Source organism: Lissotriton helveticus, chromosome 5_1 (genome assembly GCF_964261635.1).
Source record: "Lissotriton helveticus chromosome 5_1, aLisHel1.1, whole genome shotgun sequence".
Lineage (NCBI taxonomy): Eukaryota > Metazoa > Chordata > Amphibia > Caudata > Salamandridae > Lissotriton > Lissotriton helveticus.
Genome location: NC_136065.1, coordinates 2,119,465,618 through 2,119,478,957, shown reverse-complemented (window position 1 = coordinate 2,119,478,957; position 13,340 = coordinate 2,119,465,618). Strand labels below are relative to the sequence as shown.

At 51.0% G+C, this 13,340-nt stretch overlaps 1 protein-coding gene across 1 annotated transcript in view; it reads right to left on the bottom strand.

The window, feature by feature from the left end:
- The window catches only part of UCK1 (uridine-cytidine kinase 1), a 102,845-nt gene that overhangs the window by 69,878 nt on the left and 19,627 nt on the right, over window positions 1-13,340 (bottom strand). The window lies entirely within an intron of this gene.

Here is a 13,340-nt window from a genome sequence, read left to right as displayed (position 1 = left end):
TCCTGGACCTATCAGCCGCCTTCGACACGGTCTGCCACCACACCCAACACGCCTACACGACGCCGGAATCCGAGGGAAGGCCCTAGACAGGACCACATCCTTCCTCTCCGGCAGAACTCAGAGCGTCCGCCTCCCCCCTTCCGCTCCAATGCCACCAAGATCATCTGCGGCGTACCCCAGGGCTCTTACCTCAGCCCGACACGGTTTAACATCTACATGGTACCCCTCGCCCACGTCGCCCGACAGCACGACCTCAACATCATCTCCTACGCTGACGACACCCAGCTGATCCTCTCCCTCACCGAAGACCCTCGCACCGCCAAAACCAACCTCCACGATGGAATGAAGGCTGTCGCCGAATGGATGAGGAACAGCCGACTGAAGCTGAACTCGGACAAGACGGAAGTCCTCATCCTCGGCTCCACCCCTTCAGCCTGGGACGACTCCTGGTGGCCGACAACGCTAGGAACAGCCCCGACACACACCGACCACGCACGCAACCTAGGGATCGTCCTCGACTCCACCCTCTCCATGACCAAGCAGGTCAACGCCGTCTCCTCAACCTGCTTCAACACCCTCTGAATGCTCCGTAGTATTTTCAAGTGGATCCCCACCGAAACGAGAAAAGCAGTCACCCAGGCCCTCGTACAGCAATTGCGGACAGGGTTTTTTAGGGCTGAAGGAAATACTGGGCGCACAGCTCACAGGTCATGCGCAGGAGATATGGTGTAAAATAGAAGGTGCATGCAGGTGAGAGGCAAGTCCCTAAACCTCTCAGAGGTGTGTTGGAGGACACACAGTATACAATGTAAACAAAAACCCACTGCACACTACATATAAAGTATAAGCACAACAGATGTCTCAATGGACATAAAAGTTCAAGTTTTCCTGGACAAAGAAGGGGAACACCAGTGTTTCGGCTCCTCTTTTAATGTTCATACATAGCCAGCCGACACGTGTTTCGTCGCAAGAAAACACTTTTTCCGCGACTCCTCAGGGCTGTAAGTAATGAGAGTAGAACCTTAGGTCGCAGTGCCGGTGATAATTCCGACCCGGCTCCGCTCGAGACCGGGTTGCGTCTTTGTACAATTATGACTTTCGTAGTCACGAAGTGTTGCTCTCCAGCGAGTATTTGGAGATGCTTCAATTAGTAGTTTCGCTTGTTTAAGGAGTGATCAAAGTTGTTTGATTGAGCTGGAGTCCTTGTCCACGTTTATGGAGTGTCCCCACTCCATAAACGTGGACAAGGACTCAAGCTCAATCAAACAACTTTGATCACTCCTTAAACAAGCGAAACTACTAATTGAAGCATCTCCAAATACTCGCTGGAGAGCAACACTTCGTGACTACGAAACCCAGGCCCTCGTCACCAGCAGCCTGGACTACCGAAACGCCCTCTACGCAGGAACATCGGCCAAACTACTGAGACAACTGCAACGCATCCAGAATGCCTCGGCACATCTGATCCTCGACAACCCCTGCCGCTGCCACATCACACCCCCGCAGACCCAAGACCTACTGGCCTTCAGAAGACTCCTCAAGACCTGGCTCTTCGATCAGTAGCAGCACCCCCCTCCCCCACCCCAGCGCCTTGAGACCCTCACGAGTATGTAGTGCGCTTTACAAATGCCTTGATTGATTGATTGATTGATTGATTGATCTCTTTGCCACACAACAGAAAGCGAAATTTCAAAACGTTGCCTTCAGGTTTCCTCACCCACAGTCCAAAAGAAATGTCATATGGATTAGCTGGTCAGGGATATTTGCCTACTCTTTTCCTCCTCTCCCACTCATTCCTTATGTGATTAAGAAGCTCACGCAAAAATCCCTCGCACTAATTCTAATTGCCCTAACATGGGCTTGACAAGCTTGGTTGACAACCCTACTACAACTATCGGTTGTGCAACGCGGGAAACTTCCAATCTGGCCACGTCTTCCAACTCAGGAGTGGGGGAGGGTCACACACCCCAGCCAAAAACAGTTACATCTAGTGATCTGGAGCCTGAAGTCCTGGAATTTGGGTACCTCAATCTTCTGCAAGAATGTATAACCAATCTAAAAGAAGCTCACAAGCCACTCACACGAGCTTGGTACACAGCAAAGTGGAAACGGTTGTGCAAAACAAATCCAACCACTTTCCCTTTTGGTCCAAGACCTTATTTTTTACCTACTCCATTTACAACAGGCATAATACATCTCTATTGGGTTACACTTAACAGCACTTGCTGCATACATGCAAAACAGGCAACATATCTCTTTGTTTAGGATTCTGGTTATTAAAGCCTTGATGGAGGGATTAAGAACAGTAATTCCTCCCTCCATACCATCAGCACTGGCCTGGAATCTTAATAGGATGTATGTGGAACCAAAGATGGTATTACCACACATGGCTTTGCGAGGCGTCGATTACCACACAAATGCCTTTACCACGCATTTTTTTACCATGCCTATGCCTCTACCAAGCATGCCTTTACAACAAATCATATATTATGATTTTGTTGTAAAGGCATGCGTGGTAGAGGCATATGTGAGCTAAAGATTTGTGTGGTAAAGGCATGTGTTGTAAATGTATTGCGTGATTCCGACTGCGTTATAAATGTTGTTTCCCATCTTAATATAGTTCTCACCTGGCTTTTGGGTTCTACCTTTGAATTTTTTTTTTTTTAAAGTATGTTTTTATTGCAGAATTACAGATAAACATCGAGAATGTCAACCATCAGCCCGTCCCCACACAAGAGACCACTTTGAAAAACAGTAGTACACAGCCCATCAGCCCACATCCCGGAGGCAGGGCGGCGTTAAGTCAGTGTGCAAGAGAGGTCTCCCCGCCTGGCACACAGGGACGGTAGGTCAACAACACAATCCTGGTTCCGCATTTTCTGTACCCTCAACAACAACTCCCCCCTTCCCAATCGCTCCCTAGAGGAGACGTACCCACCACTCTGACACCATCCCAGCGCAGTAGATCCACAGAGCCTAACCCGCCCCTATTGGAACAAGTCAATCCGCATGGTGGATACTCTGCCCCATCTGCTGCAATGCTCCCATCTGCTGCAATGCTCTAACAGGACAGACTACGTACTCCTCTATCCCTCCCCCCCTCTAACTGCTGCTAGTGCGGGTGGCTATGATGTGCGTTGGATATAACAGTGCGTCGTCAATACTGATCAAACGTTCGTGCTATCAGTTCCCTGGAACTCAGCCTCCGAGAGTCTTTCCTCCGTATCGACCGTTAAGTGGTCACTCAAAGCTTGCACAATCGTTTCCCAAGCCCTAGCCGCCTCCAAGCCCTTCTCTTTCCCCAGTTTCGTGGCCTGTCGCATTCTCACCACACTCTCGCACCTTGACCACTTCAACAACTCATTCGTCCAGCGTCCCACAGCCGGGCCTTCCTCGGTTTTCCAACGCCAGGTGATCTCCCTCTGCGCTAGCATTAGTCCCAAATCAATGAACTTGCTCGTGACTTTCGTTTTGGCCGTGTGGGGAAACCACAGCAGGAGGCAAGCCGTCATGTCGAATTCCACCTCCCTATCCGTAACTGCATTTAGAAGGGCGCCCACCTCAGTCCAATACGTACCCAACTTTGGGCAACCCCACATCATGTGGTCCAGTTCAACCCCACCGGCCAGGCATCTCGGGCATGCCGCGTCCCGCACCTTAAAGTGCCGGCGGAGTTTCCCCGGGGCCAGATATGCCCTATGCAAAAGGAAGAAGTGTATTTGTTGGAACCTGGCATTCCTACTACCTTTCCACGTCCGAGCCAGAATGTGGCCCCACTCAGGATCCGGAATAGGCTTGCCCACACTGTCCTCCCATGTAGCTTTCAACGCCGTTAGTGGTTCCAGCCCTTCGTTCAACATCCGTGATTGGAGACAGGTCACCGCCTTGATTGTACCCGCGGCCATCACCACATATTGGCAGGCCATGGTCGTGCTCGGTTCCGTCAGTCCCCCCTTCCAGTGCTTCCGTATTGCCGTAGTTACCGCAGCGTGTATGAGAAAATCCCCATCCGGGAGACCAAACTGCTCCTGGAGCACCGCAAACGGGGCCAACACCCCCTCCACAAACAGATCTCCCACCATTTGTAGCCCCAGCTCTTCCCACACCGCTATCGGTGACCAATCGCCCCCATGCGGTAGAGCCGTCAACATCCCAATGGGAATCTCCGGGGCATACGGCCGTACCGCTCGCGCCCGCCTCAGGCTCCTGTTCCAACAGAGACGGAGGGTTTTTTCCTCCAAGGTAAGCCCCCGCAATGCCAACCGCTGCTGCATAACAATATAGGAGAGGACGTGCCTCTGGATACCCATCCCCCGGACCCGGTCAGGACCCCTAAACTCCCTAGCCACATTCTGCGTCAGAATCTGGAGCTGGGCTGCCAGATAATATAATTCAAAATCCGGCACTGCCAGCCCTCCCTCAAGTTTGGGCCGAGTCATGGTGTGCAACGCCACCCTACGTCTACCCTGCCCCCACAAGAACCCAATAATCATTGATCGCAGCTCCTGAAAAACCCGCTGCGGGATCCAGATAGGCAAGGTCCTGAAATAGTACAACAGTCGAGGGAGCGCCACCATTTTCAACAGTGCTACCCGTCCCTGCACCGACAAAGGTAGAGTAGCCCAGAAGGACATGCAGTCGCGCAACCCTCTGATACACCGCCCCACATTCCCCTCCAAGAGGCTCCCCGTATCATGGTAGATCCGGACTCCCAGGTATGTAAAGCACCTGTCCTCCCATACCACGTTCGCCGCAAGAGCAGGGCGCTGAGCCTCCGCTCTCAGCGGGAAAACACAGGTCTTACCCCAATTCACTTTGAGCCCCGAGAGTTCCCCAAAGGAGGAGAGCAGTCTCATGGCTCCACGCAAGGCCAACTCCGTGTCCTCCAAGTATAACAACAGGTCGTCGGCATATAATGAAATGTGATGAGTATTACCACCACAGCAGATTCCAAGAAAGGAGTCCCCCGTCCTGGCCCGTGCCGCCAGCGGTTCCATCGCAAGGGCGAACAGAAGGGGAGAGAGCGAGCAGCCCTGTCTAGTTCCTCTACGCACCGGATAAGCTGATGATATAAGCGGCCCCACTCGCACCCTGGCCGTGGCCGACGAATATAGTATCTTCGTCCAGCTCACAAACCCCTCACCTAATCCGAACTTCTCCAGCACCGCATCCAGGTAACACCACTCAAGGCTGTCAAAGGCTTTCTCAATATGCACCGACAGAACAGCCGACGCTCCGTCCGAGCCCAAAGCATCCTGCAGTACACCGATCAGCCTGCGCGTGTTGATGGCTGTGTTCCTGGTAGGGATAAACCCCGCCTGGTCACTGTGCACCAACATGGTCATATGCGGGAGCAGTCGGGTAGCCAGTATACGACTCAAGATTTTGTAGTCTACCGTCAGCATGGACAGTGGCCTGTAAGACGTCACCTCCAGTGCATCCTTACCCGGTTTCAGAAGCGGGATCACCAGCGCCTCTCTCATGGAAACGGGAAGGCGCCCCAGTGTCATCGCCTCCGAGTACACCGCCAACAATCTGGGCACCAGTACATCCGCGTATTTGGCATAAAACTCAATAGGCAGCCCATCGACCCCCGGTGTCTTGTTCCTGGCCATCTGTTTAATAGCCCCACGGATTTCTAGCAGGGTGATCGGACCCCCCAGATCCTTCGCCGGCTCCTCGTCTAACACCGGGAGCTGTACCCCGTGTAAATAATCACTGATATCCGAGGGACCCGCCGCCAACCTAGTATCATAAAGGCCCGTGTAATACCGCTGAAAACGCTGTAAAACGGCCTCCGGTGAATGGACCACCTCCCCCGTTTCGGTTTTAATGCACAGAATCGGGCCACTCCTCGGTACCGGGTCAGCAATCTTTGCCAACAACGTGCCCACCTTGTCCCGCTCCGCATGGACCTTTATGAGGTATAGCTTATAATCATAACATCTCAACCTTTCCGTTTCCCTTGCCACCACCTCCTTCGCTTCCAACAGTCGTTCCTGCAAGTCCGGTCTTTCCGGCCTAATCCTCTCCATGTCTCTCAACACACATTCCGCTTTTCCCAAATCCGCCAGAACGGACGATCGTACACTCGAGAAGCGTCCCATGCACACACCCCGCACCACCACCTTCATTGCATCCCACTCCAGCGACCTCGTTGCAGTCGAGCCCTCATTCTCCTCAAAATACAGCGTTAAGCCCTGTCCAATCGTTTCCCCAAACACCTGGTCCTCCAAAGTGTCCGGCCGTAACCTCCAGGTAGGGATCTCAGTTCTTACCCTCTGCCACCTGACCGCCACCAGCAGAGGGTTATGGTCCGAGACGGTCCTAGCTAGATACTCAGTATGGGTCACCATGGCCGCCATATGGGCGTCACACAATATGGAGTCAATTCTGACATGTAGATCGTGCAGTGCCGAATGAAAGGAATAATCCATATCAGTAGGATGCTGCCTCCTCCACACATCCAGCAATCCCCACCTGTCCTGCCATTCCCTTCTACGTTCCGATAGCTTCCGCACCGGGGATTCCGCTAGCGGCGGGTGGGACCTATCCCACACTATATCTGTGATAGAGTTAAAGTCCCCTCCCAGGATAATGGGACATGTCAGATAATGGGCCAAGGAGCCTGACAGGACATCAAAATAACGGGCCTGGTCAACATTAGGAGCATAAACACTACATAACACCACCTCAGAACCATGCAGCCTCCCTTTCACTGCCACATATCGACCTCCGGGATCCACCACTCGATCCGTGACCTGGAATGGGACCCCCACCCTGACCCATATCAGCACCCCCCTCGCAAACGCCGAGTAAGAGGTTCCAAACACTTGGCCCCGCCACCTTTTCTGCAATGCATCACATTCAAGTTTGGTTAAGTGAGTTTCCTGTAGCATGGCAATTTGAACACCCCGCCTCACTAAATAAGCATGCACTTTGTATCGCTTAGACATTGTTCTGAGACCTCGAACATTCCATGTTAAGCACTTCACATCAGGTGACGACCCCATTGCTGCTGTCACTCCTCCCCTCCGCCCGCATCAACCAACCCATCACATCATTGCAGCCACACCCACCCCCCCCAACACCCCAAAAAACTACCCCAACCCCACTCCCCAGGACAGGACCTAACAACGGTGCTTCAGCCTCCATCCAAACCCACAACAATACACACAGTTCACTAACCTGTAGCAGCCGCCACAGGAGTCGTAAGGGCAATAGGGGGGTAACTCGGCACCAACCCGCGGCAGGGCAACCCACACCCCATGTCCAAGATCCCATATGTAAAGTGCAACAGAGTACCTGCTAAACGCTGGCCAACTGGATAAATGTTCACCACTGCAGAGACTCCAGCGCACCCCAACAGTTACACATTAAACAGCCCATCCGCCGTTTGCGGCGTGGCCGATGGTCCCACAGAGCTGTCCGCCTCGGAGAGTTCTCCACCCGACTTGCGGCCCCTGCTTTCCGATTCCTAGTCCTCCTCCAACTCCCTGAGCAGCGAGCCCGTGATCGTCGCCGTGGCAGCCAACGCTCCTCTCCGTTCCGCAGCTAGCGCTTCTTCCTTCAACGCCTGCTTTAGCCTGTCGCGTTTGCGGATCCACTGAGACTTACGGATCTGCGTCGGCCTCTTCTTCTCCTTCCCATCCTTGTGTTGGCGGTCAGTACCCATCCTATACCTTTCTAGCCATGACCAGGCCTCATCAGGGGTGTGGAAAAAATGAGTCTGTTCATCCAGTATCACTCTCAGCCGGGCCGGAAAGAGCAGTGAATATTGAATACCCTCCTCTCTAAGTTCTTTCTTGACCGCAAGGAAGGTCGCTCTATTCCGCTGAACTTCCTGGGTGTAATCCGGGAAAATAGTCACTCGGCTATTGTCCACTTGGAAGGGTCCCGCTGATCTCGCCCTCTGTATCAACAGGTCCCTATCCCTGAAATGCAGAAGCCTGGCTACCATTGGCCGGGGGGGACGGCCCTGCATGGGAGGACGAGATGGGACCCTGTGCGCCCTCTCCACGGAAAAGAACGGGGACAAGCCTTCAGGAGCAACCGCGGATCGGAACCAGTCCTCCATGTACCGCACAGCATCGTCCCCTTCAATTTTTTCCGGCAGGCCCACCACCCTAACGTTGTTCCGGCGGTTGCGACCTTCGGAGTCCTCCGCTCTCTTCTCCAGCGTCGCCAGTCGGGCCAGGATATCAGAAAGTTTATGTTCCGCCGTGACCACCGCAGGCTTAAGCTCCTGAAGAAGCGATTCATTGTCTTTCACCCTATCCGACAGCTTGGCGTGATCCGCCCTCAGGAGTCCCAGCCCCGTAGCCACCTGCCCTATGTCCTGGTGCAGGGACTCCTTGGTCGCAGTAATCGCCTCCAATATGCCATCCAGGCGAGCATTCAACCTGCGTTCCTGTGCTGTGGTATCCGGGCATTCTTGTCGGGCGTCAGCCCCGTTCGGCCCCACCGTCGCGTTCTGGCCCCTTCCAGCCGCCATATCGCCATCCACGTCCGCCATCAGAGAGAGCCCCCAAATGTTCGACACAGCACTGGGGGTCGAACTGTACCGCTGCAGCCCCCAATCCGCAGGCCGCGCCTGTGTCCTGGAGCAGGCGCGCTGCACTCCACCGGGGGACGTCCTGCGCAAGGAAGCACTACCGAAAAGAAAGAAGGAGCAGTGTCCACGTGTGTCCCCAGGAGCAGCAGAGCCCCGCGCCTCCTGCGGGTTCCAGCTATACAGTAGCACGGGGCCACATCCCACTGCGCCCCCGCGGCAGAGGATGGCCCTCCACCAGTCGGTATCTCGTTGTCTGCTCACACTGGAGACCCGAAAGCGGAGACAAGGAGCGGGCCCTCGAGCTCGCCACTTCCGTGGACCCCTCAACACAGCCCTCCGGGCTGGACCCAGGAGAGCCCCCAGCGGTTCGATACAGCGGCCCCTGATGTCCCCTCAGTGCCTGTAGGCGATCGCTAAGGAGAGCCGCCCCACCACGTGTGCGCAGCTTCTCCAGCAACCTCGTAGTTCCAGCCGAAGGTCGGGTACAGCCCGGGCCCCGGGGCCGCCCTTCAGGCCACTGCTCCACCACAACTCAGGGGTCCACTGCCTTGCGCTGGCACCCGGCAGCCTCCGGGACGACCACCTCTCCTCCCCTCCGCAATCGCCAGCCGCAGCCCCAATCTCCAAGGGCCGCCCGCCTCGTGGGCCTGCACAGCAGTGGGGGAGGGGCCACCAGCCCTCCCGTCGTCAATCCTGCTAGCGCTTCCCCCAGCGCGGGTGTCGCCGGCCCCTCTTGCGCCTGCAGGTGCCGTCCCGCCGGGCGTCCGCCGGCCGCTGCCACTCCCGCACCCCTGCCAGGCAGCTTCGCCGACCTCCGTCACCGCAGCCTCGGGGCCGCCGCCGCCATCTTAGGCGCTGGATCGCGACCCCGCAGGAGCTCCGCGCAGGCTGCCCCTGTCGCCGCCGGACCTCCGCTTCTCCCGCAACGTTCGCCTCTCGGTGTCGGGTGCGGGGGGCGAACTTTCCGGCTGTCGAGCCAGCGCCGGTGCAGGGCTTTACAGGAGAAATGTGGGATCCTGTAAGGAGCTCCGGGCTCACGCCGCCATCACAGCTGGCGCCCAAGCCACGCCCCCCTACCTTTGAATTACTACATTCATGAGATCTAAAGATCCTCACATGGAAAGTAGCTTGCTTAGTGGCTATAATAACTCTCAGACTGATAAGTGAAATTGAAGTGCTCACCCTCCGTTGAACTCTACACATCCTCGATGTTAAAAGAGCAGTAATGTACTACATCAATCGGAGACAACCTTTTCGAAAATCTCAACAACTTTTCATAGCTTTCTCAAACCCACAAGAAGGCTCATCCATATCTAAAGCAGGAATCGCAAAGTGGATAGTAAATGCATTCAAACTTGCTACCACAAAGCTAAGCTCACCCCACATGTAAAAAAAGGAGCCTGTATGTTTTTCCGAGGAAACATTCCATTAGCATATATTTGTAAGGCAGCTACAGGGAATAACCCACATACATTCACAAAATACTATTGTGTTGGTGTCTTAGCTAACCAACAAGCTAGAATGGGTCAGCTGTATCACGTACACTCTTTCAAGCATCTATTTCAACCAACAGCTAGCCACCGCTTTTGAGGAGCACTGCTTTACATTTGTTACTAAGCATATGTATCTACAGCCAACACATGCTACTGATGGAATATGTTGCTTACCATGTAAGCATCTATTCGTAGCGTGTAGTGCTGTAGATTCATATGCACCCACCCTCCTCGCCGGAAGCTAATGGATGACGTATACAATATTCATAAACATTCATTCTTATCAAACTATACCTTGCATGTTCGTCTTTACTGTCCCTGCACTGCTCCTAAACCAAGCTCTCCGTTGAGCCAAAAACAATCATGGAGCTGATGACCATATGCAATACAGAATAGAGGAGGAGTCACCTATATCGCGTGATTCGAAAGACTTCTTCGAAGATATACAAGCTGCAAACTTCCAAGCCCAATACTAGATGGCAGGAGTATGCTAAGTATATGACTCGACAGCACTATAAGCTACAAATAGATGCTTACAGGGTAAGTACCATAATCCTTATGTACTAATATTATTTTACACATATTTCTTTCTTTTTCATTATTTTATTTCAAAACCCTGGTATATTTCATTTGTATGCATGATCACAAGTTTTAGTAGTACAACCGCTGGCTCTTTGGGATGTGTTGGCACTAACGTCTCAAGTCTGTCCCTGTTCCCTTCCCCCTAAATTTTAGTGTCTCTTCCAACCACACTGACATCTGTTGATATTATCGGAGATGGTGTAGTCAGATCTAGCTCCTTGGTGAAGTCCACTGGAGATAGACACCATTGTCACGGAGGACATGAGTTGCGAGTCATAGGTATGAGAATCTCTAGATTTTTGGAGTTCAGATACCAGCGAAGGACAAAATGTTGGATTAGATTAAAGTTTTCATGTGAAACCTCATTCAAGGGACTACAACAACTGTGGGCTAAATTCACAGAACTAACTTAAGACAAAATCCTAAACTTACTACCATTTTGGTATTCACAGAAGGTACTTACTCGTTTTGGTATTCACAGAAGGCGCGTACTCATTTTGGTATTCACAGAAGGCACTTACTCACTTCGGTATTCACAGAAGTTAGGTCTCCTAACTTTACTACTCCTAAACTGAGAAAAATCCTAACTTTAAGACTTTCGGTATTCACAGAAGGCATTTAGTAGTCCTAAAGTTAGGACTCCTAACTTCTGTGAACACCGAAATGAGTAAGTGCCTTCTGTGAATACCAAAATGAGTAAGTGCCTTCTGTGAATACCAAAATAGTAGTAAGTTTAGGATTTTGTATTAAGTTAGTTCTGTGAATCGGGCCCTGTGGCTTATATGTCCCCTTGTACTTCTAGCCATAATCATGCTGGTGCATACTGAGTCTGCAAAAGAGTCTAGAGGAGGCTGTAAAGTTGGAATATCCAATGGCTTGGAAGGATACCTTTCACAGTGATGAAAAGACCTTCTATGTATTCTAGACACTGAGGTTAGAGAACAGATATTTCTTGATTTCTTCATTTAATACCCAACTAGGACGTCCAAGCAAAGTAGAGGCTCTTTGAGGGTGATATTCTATTTTTTTGACAGTTGAGACATGAATAAGCCAATTGTCTGGGTACAGATGGGTTTATATGCCTTCTGGATGTGGAATCGCTACCAATGGAGGAAGGACCTTTCGGAAGACTCTTGGAGATGATTTTAGGCCAAACTGCAGCACAGTAAACTGGTAGTGATTTTCCACATTAGCAAACCTGAGGAATCTTTGATGACATGTATTGATTGGCATGTGAAAGTGTGCATCCGGCACGTCTGCTGAAGTCATGAAGTCTCCTAGTAGGTCTATTGAAATTACATTCTGGAAGATCTCCTATCATAAAGGTACAGTTCTTTCGCACATATTGATGTTTCTAATGAAGATGGGACAATATTTCTCTGAATATTTGGGAACAAGAAAAATAAATAAGACCCCTGCCCCTTCAAAAGCAAAGGACAGATTGCTTTTCTCTGTAATAACATATGAACTCCCATCATTAGAAAATAGGAAGGCGCTGTACAAAAGGTTGGAGGAGGAAACTCTAGAAAAAACTCTGAGTATACTTTTTCCATCACCTCAGTACCCATTTTCCCATATGTTTTTTACCAAGATTCTGTAGAAGTCAGGAAGGTTGGGTTTTAGGTGGTGCAGCTGTGGGATGCCCTCTGGAATCAGATGCAGGATTTTTTCATCTTCCTCAAATAGGTCAGTCTCCACTTGAAAATGTTTTTACCGAAGTGTTCTTTTGGATGGATTGTGCGAAGTAGAAAATGAAAGACGACAACCTGCAGCTCTTTTTACTAGTAGTCCCAAACAAGTTACAAGCAAAAGGTGTTGACTATCAAAGGGTAGCCTGAGTAAGAGACTCCTTAAGCAGGTAGCAGCAAGTTGACACCTTAAAGAAAACTGAACCCTCTTATCAATCTCCTCTAATGTCGACTCTTCAGAAGCAATGAATGAACGATCTGCAATTCTTGGTAATAGAGAGTTGATTTTAAAGAATTTAAAAACTCCTGCTCTCAGTCTTGAAAAGGTTATAATTGATTTCAAGATCTGAGAACTAAGGCCTTCCCAGGATCCTTGCCATCCTGTTGAATAATCCTCTTTATATTAATCATATTTATATCTGAATGTAAAGGACGATACGGAGATTACAGAGGCATATATTTAGTAGAAAACATTAGACTCGCGGGATATAGATTTTTCAGAAGGAAACTCAAGACCCATATTTGCACGGAGGTAAGCAAAAAGGTCATCAAGTACCACCTTTTAAATAAATTGTGCCTTAGGTTCTGTATCAGGAGTATCCTCAGAATCCAGAATTGTATCCAGAGGTTCATTTACTGCTCCCTTTGGAGTTCCAAGAGAGGAATTCTCACAGGTTGCAGGAATGAAAGGGGCTTCTCTAAAGTTAAAGATACCCCCTCATCAGTAATGGATTCAAACAAGGCTACATCTATGCTTGCATCAGCTGATTTTGGTTAAGAATGGCACTTGTGTTTTGAATGGCGTATATGATGACCTGAGATCTATCATCAGAGCTGCAGTGCTGTTTTTTAGAAGTGTGCTTGTGAGGAGTAAGCAAGCATTCAGTCTGGCAAGGCTGTAATATCAGATTACAAAATATGCAGCATTACATGGGAGTAGGAGCTACTCTGCATTTAAAGACACTCTCCATTGACTGCAACCACATATCAAAAGTAGAGTAGAAGTGACGACATTAGAAGAGC